This window comes from Etheostoma cragini, chromosome 10 (assembly GCF_013103735.1).
Source record: "Etheostoma cragini isolate CJK2018 chromosome 10, CSU_Ecrag_1.0, whole genome shotgun sequence".
Lineage (NCBI taxonomy): Eukaryota > Metazoa > Chordata > Actinopteri > Perciformes > Percidae > Etheostoma > Etheostoma cragini.
The window spans coordinates 20,959,148-20,968,113 of record NC_048416.1 but is presented as its reverse complement, the minus strand read 5'-3'; the positions used below and the strand labels follow the sequence as shown (position 1 = coordinate 20,968,113).

Below are 8,966 nucleotides of genomic sequence, written 5' to 3'. Positions count from 1 at the left end.
ACATAGAGAAATAAAAGAGAGATGATTTGATAAACAGCAGAGGAGTGTATGTGGTATGAGAGGTAGCAGAGTTGAAATAATGATAATCATAATAGTAATAATATAATGACAATCCATCAGAATGAGAATCTATCACCAAGTCAGTCATCAGCAAAAATACCCAATGGTGGATGGGGAAATGAGTGTGAACAATGATGATGAATGACTTGCCTCGGCTGGCAACTAAAATTATATCTATTTCACATCATGTCTGAGATTCATTGCAGTTGTTAGGCCCTAACTACAGAGAAGCAAAACAGAAGCGGAGGTAAACTTGTCCCTCATTTGTGCTTCCCACAGTGCATGGCTTAGCAAGAGTAAGGCTTGACAGATTGATGGCTCAATTGTAATGCTATGAATGTCACACTGGGGAAAAGGAGTTGATGCAAGCTCCAGTGAGGCTCAGGCAGCTACTGACAGGAATAACCAACAGGCCAGAATATAAGGAAAGAGAGAAAATATTAAAGAAAAACCAAAGAAAGACAGACAGAAGGAAGTGTGTAAGGAAACAGGGAAAACGCTCTTTAAGATATGCAATGGATTTAATTTCTTACTGACTCCTGCTGTAGCACAGCTGATTGCACCCCACGCTTTTGATACAATTGTTAACAGTTCACAATCTGTCATGATTTGTAACTCCAAAGTGCATATGGCTGGTTTAATCCCCTCCAAAGGCACAGCTTTGCTGATGCCCTGTGTTCTCATGAGTATGTGTAGCTAGTCACTTATCACCCATCTTACGGTCTCTTAGCTGTATTTAGAGCAACATAAAAAGGTATCGCCAGGGGCTTTTGGATCAAGGAACTTGCAGAGGATGTACGTAAAGAGTAAAGCTGAGTTAAGCCATCTCCCACTTTTAGTCGTGTAGGCAACAATTAGAAATTGTTTGGGAATGAAGCCATAGTGATGGCTATCATTTTGACTTCTTCCCTGGGTTAAAATATCGGGATATTTGAGAATTACTCAGAATATCGAGCAACAATATGTTTAAAAAGATAATTTTGGACATTAGATTGCTTACCAACACACCTACATTTGAAGTGTCCTTGCCCACTCATGATTTGTCAATCGTTCCCAGTCTCAGATCAGATTCTCAGTGTTCTGAATTGACTGTCTGTCCAAGACCCATCCCAACTAAGGGTCCCCCCTTAAGTTAAACTTTACTAGTACTAGCTAGTTAGCTTGCTTGCTAGGAGGCTCAGTTCTTAGTTCGGCATCATCTGTATTAGAGAAAAGAATCACTTCTTTCACTTGGATGAAATGGTTTTGCCAGCCTACTTAGTGAAGTTCCACAACTACACATTAAACACTAGTAGTATTGCATGACTAAAGATAACACAAGCACCCTGCACCTTTTGACAATCGTCCCACATCTCAGTCTTTCTCACATTATAAAGCTCAACTCTCACTGGTCCCCTGACTCCATTGCTTCTGGCTAAGGTTCACTCCCTAGTGTTGATGATTTGATAGTATACTGGTACTTGTTTCATCCTTCTCCCACACACCCAGTTACAAACTCACAAAGGTACACAGGGAGATGGATTGATGTTCAGACTCTTACACTTAGAAAGCCATTGATTACAAATGTTCCTTCTTGGGTTGCGCTTGTTTTACAAATCTACACAAAACAATAAAAACATCCTGTTTGGTCTCAAGTGTGATTTCTCTGACAGTTGGTCACAAGCTTTCAGAGACGAATGATTGTGACAATAAACAAGCAGAGATTTGTGAATGTATTTTGAGACAGGCGGCCAATGACTGATTACAGAAGTCCATTATATGACGTTTCTGGTGTGAAAATCATAAAGGTGGTTCACTTCAGTTACATAACTCAGTTCTCTCAAAGCCAAGACATAGCAAGTCTAGGCCAGAAGACAAAGTTAACTTCTATACTTTTCATTCATGAGTCAGTACTTGAAGAGAAAACTATTAACTAACGCATACACTTCCAACGCAATTTCCAGTAAAATGCAGCCTAGACCTGTAGAGCTGTCTGTGTGCGTCATCTCTGCTTGTTGAGGCTTATAAACAGTGATCAAACAACAGAGATTCCTCAGCTACAAAACATCCTGTTATTTATATGATGAGTCTTGATACTGATCAAACACAATGGTCCACACACAGTATGCATTTACAGTATATGATCAGATAAGGTCTTAACATGCATTATGGAAAATTCTCATTTAGGCATTACTTTGTCATTGTTTAACACTTTACAATAAGGTACACACAAATGTATGTCGTTACGAATGAGGAATGTGTGTAAAGAATTGTTAGTTACTGGCAAACAGACTAGTAGCTTATTACATGTCATTTAGCTGACTGTTTCATCCAAAGCAGCTTAGAATTGCTATATATATCAGAGGTTGCACGCCTCTGGAGCAACTAGGGCTTCAGTGTCTTGCTCAGAGACACGTTGGTTGATGTATTGCAGGAATCGGACACAGGTCAAAGGCATGGGTCACATCCGCTGCACCATCACCAACGAGGAACGAATGGTTAGCTTATGATTAAGTAGTGATTGACTGTGATTTAAGCACTAATGATTAGTTACTGGTAAACCAACTGATGGCTACTGTTAAAAGAATGAATAATGAATGGTTAGCTAATGTTTAGTTACGGATTGACTGATTCAAGTACTAATGATTCATTCATTCATTCATTATTGGTTAAATCACAGTCTTGAATCTACATTTTTGTGTACCTCACTGTAAAGTGTTACCCATTGTTTCTATGACAGTAATTGTTCTTGGGTCTAATGGAAATATTCTTCAAATATGCAGCATTTCCTTTTTGTGGTTCTGAGTGGATTTATGATGAAACTGAAAAATGATGAACTTTAAATTATTTATCAAGGAGCACAAATACCCCTTCTTCACATTCAGGAACAACTGTATTTAATTATCTGCTACATGCATATCAAAGGTTTTTAACTGTCAATTTCAACATTTCCTATTTTATGAACATTTTGTTTAGATTTTTGCATAACAACTATTTTCTTGTATAGAGCTATTCAGAGTGTAATCCTAGTTTAAGTGAACTCTTTATGATGAAGTCTACAGCTGAACTTCTCACCCTGTGCAGTGGGAGGAGCTGTGGATTTCTGCTTTCCCTCAGGGCTTACGTCACCTCTCGATTGGCCCTCATGCATTTCTAATTTGACTCCTCACTATTGTATATGGTGTGGTGCTTCAATGGTGGCTATCTTATATCATAGAAACAGAAATATCCTAAGAAGCATCCCAAGATTTGTATCTTTACATGTTGGCACAAACCCATCTGTTTTAAATTGCCATCAAGAGGGATGACTCTTGACAGGTTTTGAAGGCAGTGCAACAGGTAAACATGACAAACTGGATGCCCTCCAAAAAATGTCTTCTTTGGTAAACAATATACTTTGCAATATCGCTTATGCAATTGTTTTTGGATGTTAGTTTTTGGATGTCTTTTAAAGCTAATGTTCTGTTCAACAGCCAATCTTAAAATTATATCTACAGTTTTGAGTGACTATAAAACAGTAGTGACAGTAAAACTAAAAAGTGTTACCGCAAGTGGCTCCTTAGAGCTCTCAAAGCTAAATTATGTGGTTCTTTGTCTGAGTGATTCAATTATTAAGATGCTCTTTGCTGACATTTAATGAGCCTGACCTTTTGCTTCCCTCTACCTCCCTTTCATTTGAGCATCCGTGCCAGACTGCTGTCTAGAATATGTAACAGCTCTTTCTTTCCTTCCACTATAGAGCAAGTTTTGGCACACTCTTGTTAGTAAGTGACTTTATTTGGCTCTGACAGCAAAGCTGAATTAATGCTAAAAGTAATGCTAAAACACAGTTTATAAGGAACAGAGGTGATTATACAAATGCAGAATTTAAACACCTTTTTTTTTTACACTGAGGAAAATCCTAAATAGACAGTGAAAACATGGTTTTATTCTTGGCATCCTTTGCAAATATGTAGACAACCACACAGACTTAAAAACTCAGTATTTATGGCTAGTCTGTGCTCACATAAACTCAAACTAGTGCAGTCATCAGCTACTGTATGACTGGGAAACACTGTTGGGACAAACCTGTCAATGCTGTGATGTCAGCGGATAAATCACGGGAAGCCACTACATGAAAAACTCATCTGTAAAACGACATTCCATTTGATTACCGTTTCAATTCACCTGGCTTTAAGCAAAAAAATCAGTCAGCCATTCATTTTAATCAAAGCATGTGTACACATGACCAACGGTTCAGGAAAACAGCATCTAGTCATTTTCTGCAAACATGGATGCATGATCAATTTTTCCTCACAGAGCCCATTTTTGGTGGCAAACATTGTTTACATAATAGGTGTGCATCGATAATGATCTGGTAAAGAGACCTAATCAGGTTGGGTCCCCAGACACAATAGATTTGTGCAATCTGACCCTAGAGCGATGGACAAGAAAACATGAATTCTTTGCTGGCTCAGAGCTACTTCCTGCATTGTCAATGGATTTAAACCATGAAGTGTATGTAGATCTGTCCAATATGGAAATAATTCCTACAGATACTATGCTTTTTGCAGCTTGTGGTTGACATGCATGTTGAGTTCCAGTTATGATGTAACGTCGCAAAGTGGGTAGTCTGGCTGAACGAATGTACATTGCTGGGATGAAGCCTGTCATCCGGCGCTGGACGTCCCTCCCTTCTCACTATCTTTGATACAGGAGCTGTGATTGGTTTACATTTTTGTTACAGTACACACAAGTCAGAGCGTTTTTCCCATATCCCAAAATACACAGGCGGTGTAGCCACCCGATGCTCCGTTGTTGACACAGCGCTGTGGATACAGGTCTGGCAATGAGAGACTAAAAAGTGGGCAATTGGATCCTGTAAGATAACTTTAGCATCTCATCATTCAGAAGCTTCTATTAAGGTATGAAAAATGCATTGTACAATAGCAAGGATTGAAAGGCAGCATAACTTGTACCCATTTTCAGTGTACTACATCATTTAGTTAGAAGGAATATACACAGTAAACATTAAAAGGAATTAAGCTGTAGCTGTCATTCTGTATACAACACATAAGGCTCAAATGTAAGTGGACATAAATGGACTGGGGAGAGAGGGGTGGGGCTAGCAAGGTCAGCAAAAGATCAACTTTTCTTTACATCTTACACAATTCCCTGCTTCCTTTTTTATTTCTTACAACATAAAGCCTTGGTGTAATTAATACAAATATGGACTGACATGAATCCTAAACAATAAGCATCTATACCCTATAAGATATCATCTTATTCTGTTTAACCTCACTAAGACTCAGATTCAGAAGTAACTGAGAAACATATCTCTAATTGGATGGGATGGGATTCTGCCCATGGAGTACAAACATATTCCTGTAATTGCTTTTTTTATTAAGAAGCTGGTGATAAAAAAGCACATCATATCGCACTACGGCTGTTCCCTGTTTTTCTACAAGGAAGCACGGTGGGATATCGGGCCCATTAGACATCCATGCATGAACATACTAACGTTTTACTTCCATTAGCATAATGGGAAACAGAACAAAACTGCTCTTGCTGCCTGTTGAAACACATTGCTCTAATTTCCTACTTGTCCAATTGCCCTTGACATACACTTGAGCTGTAGGTATTGCTCTCATAGATGGGCTCTAACTTTGAGGTTAAATTCAGGGGTTTTGGACAATCAACACAATTTTCTATCAGGCTTACCAAACCATACTTATTGACTTGTGTCAGGCCTTTTTATTAAGGACATTTAACCACAGCATGCTTCATGGTAATACAATGACATGTAATGTTTTTGTCATGACCTGTGCAGCCCATTGTCTGCACACTGCTATATTTGATGGCTTATGGCTACCACTGTCTCCTTTTGATCAATAGGCTCACTGGGGAATGGGAGTGGAGCACATTGCAATTACCCTTACACATCTATCTTCAATGACATGACCACTGTCACTCCTTCACAGTGACACCTCTAGGTATGGCTACATAGATAGTTCTCTCTACAGTACAGTACAGAAACCTTCTCACTGGGCCAGGCTAACGTCGAATAAACCACAGCTGGATGTCCACTGAAAAAAAGAGGACAGAAAATAAAACTCCATGACCACAACACAATACATAATAATGCACTTCAATTCACTTTCTGTATGTCAACAATAAGTCAGAGTTTAGTAGGGCCGAGGTGAAAAGATGTGCAGAATAAGCCTCTTGTACAGAGGTCTCGTTTGCAAGGCAGATTACTCTAATTTGCTCACCGGTTTTGTGATGTCATGGGAGAAGCCTACAGGGAATATATGCATATTCAATGTAGATACAATATGAGCTGAATAGATTTGAAATTACTCCAGAATTTTTCAGACAGTTCCTTTTTGCATATGACCTCCATCTGTAGAGCAATATTTGTCATTATGCAATAGCAAAAGACTGATTACAGCTTTTTTTTTTTTTTAAAAGACTATTGGCTGCGTTCTGTTTTGCTGCTTTTGTTCAAGGATAAGGCAGCCAACATTCTATATTTTTGCTACTTTCTTTTTTTTTTTAAGTAAAGCAAATCCTAAAACAGCTGGGTACTCCAGTTTTTAGTAAACATTACTCAATTTTAAAAGTTTATTTGTTAGAGACATTTCCAGCTGCAGATTCAGTGCCCTTGCAAGTATTTATGGCATCAATGCAGTGTATGTGAAATTGATTCATAATAAATTATGGCACCCATGTTCATTATAATGAGGGTACATGTCAGCATGTTTCTTTTAGTTGGACAAACAAAAATGGAGGTAGGTACATAGAAGTACTACTGTATGTGCACGCACTACTTCTAGGACCAATTTATTGTTGGGTTCTGTCTTTTCATGGGTTCTGTTATGTTCAGGGATGTAACAATAATATGTGTATACAATATAACGTGTAAAATAGTGTATATTTCATTGCTTCAGCAAACACACAATTTTTATCCACCTCAGTATACGTGTGGATCAAAGAGTCAAAGTGCTAAACAACTGAGAGTACAGAAGAACAAGGATAGTTGGCTGATTAAGCAAATTTTAAATAATGACACATAAGGACACATTCCCATTAGATAAGGCAGTGTTTACTGGGCTTGCTTTCAATAGCATCCCAATCGTTGAACTTTTTATGCTATCCTTGGTTATCTTTGATCTTTTGTTTTGTAGTAAAACATAATTAGTTCAGCCTTTGAGCCAATGCTAATGGTAGAATCTACTTTGTGTCAAGGTATATTTAGCTATCTTAATGCAAACCCCAGGGTTTAATCATTAAGAATAATCCATGCTTGCGCAGAGTAAATCTCAATTCTGCGCCATTGCTTATGCATTCTAATTGTAATGTGATCTTTAATCTTGTGGGAGTGAGACATGACATCTCTGGACTACCCAGCAAAAATGATGTTTCCCTGCTTGTGCCACAGTTAGGACGAGGGCACAATGAGCTGCCGTTTGATGACAGATTTATGCTCATGATGGCCTGTTTCTTCTACACTGAACTCTGCCTACCACCCGGGCTTTTACCATGCAGCCCTAACTAATCTCTGGCACTTTTATACATTGTGGTTTAGTGACGTAAAAATTCAGTCCTACTCCATAATAGCCACATCTGCTGTGAAGAGGCCACGACAGGATGCATTGTTCAGCCCACACACATTATCTAGCAAATACAATTTTTTTTTGGCTCATCTCAAAAAGTATCCTTACATTCAAAACTTGGGGAATTTAAGAAACTGCAGAAATGTCAGATCCATGAGAGCTCACTGTATGCTGTATGCTTGATTCATATACAAGGATTGTAGTAATGTAATCTGAGCCGCCTTCAACCTATATTTTGATATTGCCACTGCGGGGTAGTTGTGTGCTTTTGGGCCTTTTAGTTTCATTGCACATCAATCCTTGAAACCCAAGTAAATGGAGCCCTTAGTGGATTTATGCTCATCCTTATGCCCCAGAACCAACATGCCATTCATTGTGAATTTAACTCAAACACTTCCCAGAAGAGCAATATAGGGAAGTTGGGAAGCCTTGTTTTATGTGAATGTCCTCTGACGTGTGGGACGACAAACAACTGGGCTCATGTTACATCCTAGTGAAACGGAACCAGTTGTCTTTACTACTCCACTGTGTACAACAATGAAGGAAAAGCAGATAATGGTCAACAGCTTCCCAATTCTCTGATTATAACTTTAATAACTCACCGAGATCACTGAGAAACGATAGAGTATAGCAAAGAAACACTATTAGCATTGAACTTTGAGGAAGAAATATGTATTTACTTGCATATAAAGTGTTCAGCATTTACCTCCTGTTAGCCCTCCCCAAAGCTAAATAAAAAACAAACACATGGTTTCCAGCCGTGGCAGTTTAAATGGCAATCTCCGTGCTAAACCTGAGGAACTGACCTTTCCCCTTAAGGGAGATGAATCTAGCACAGAGCATCCTCAGACCTACCCATCTTCCACATGTCTGTCTGTATTCAGGCCACCTTTTCCGCGTTGAAGATCTGATATCAGCGCGGATTGCCTCCCGTCAGTCTCTGTGAAACAGAGCTAGCAGGATTTTTGATAGAGAGAAGGGAGTATACTGACTGCAAAATATTGCTTTGATGTCTGCTTATGGGCTTGAGATGGTCTGCAGCATTATCCTCATACAGTACTCCTTATCACACACAATAGATTTAAACATGTGTGTATATATATATATATGTATATATATATATATATGTGTGTGTGTGTATATATATATATGTGTGTGTGTGTATATATATATATGTGTGTGTGTGTATATATATATATATATATGTGTGTGTGTATATATATGTGTGTGTATGTATATGTGTGTGTGTGTGTATGTATATGTGTGTGTGTGTGTATATATATGTGTGTGTGTATATATATATGTGTGTGTGTGTATATATATATATATATA

The 8,966-nt window shown here is 38.4% G+C and overlaps 1 protein-coding gene and 1 long non-coding RNA gene across 3 annotated transcripts in view; both read right to left on the bottom strand.

The window, feature by feature from the left end:
- The window catches only part of glra4a (glycine receptor, alpha 4a), a 46,269-nt gene that overhangs the window by 20,029 nt on the left and 17,274 nt on the right, over positions 1-8,966 (bottom strand). The gene's annotated exons all lie outside the window — the stretch shown is intronic.
- LOC117952154 overlaps positions 1,209-8,966 on the bottom strand; it is a 24,640-nt gene continuing 16,882 nt past the window's right edge. Inside the window, exon 3 of the long non-coding RNA XR_004658325.1 lies at positions 1,209-1,283. This is a non-coding gene — a long non-coding RNA (uncharacterized LOC117952154). The remainder of the gene's footprint in view (positions 1,284-8,966) is intronic.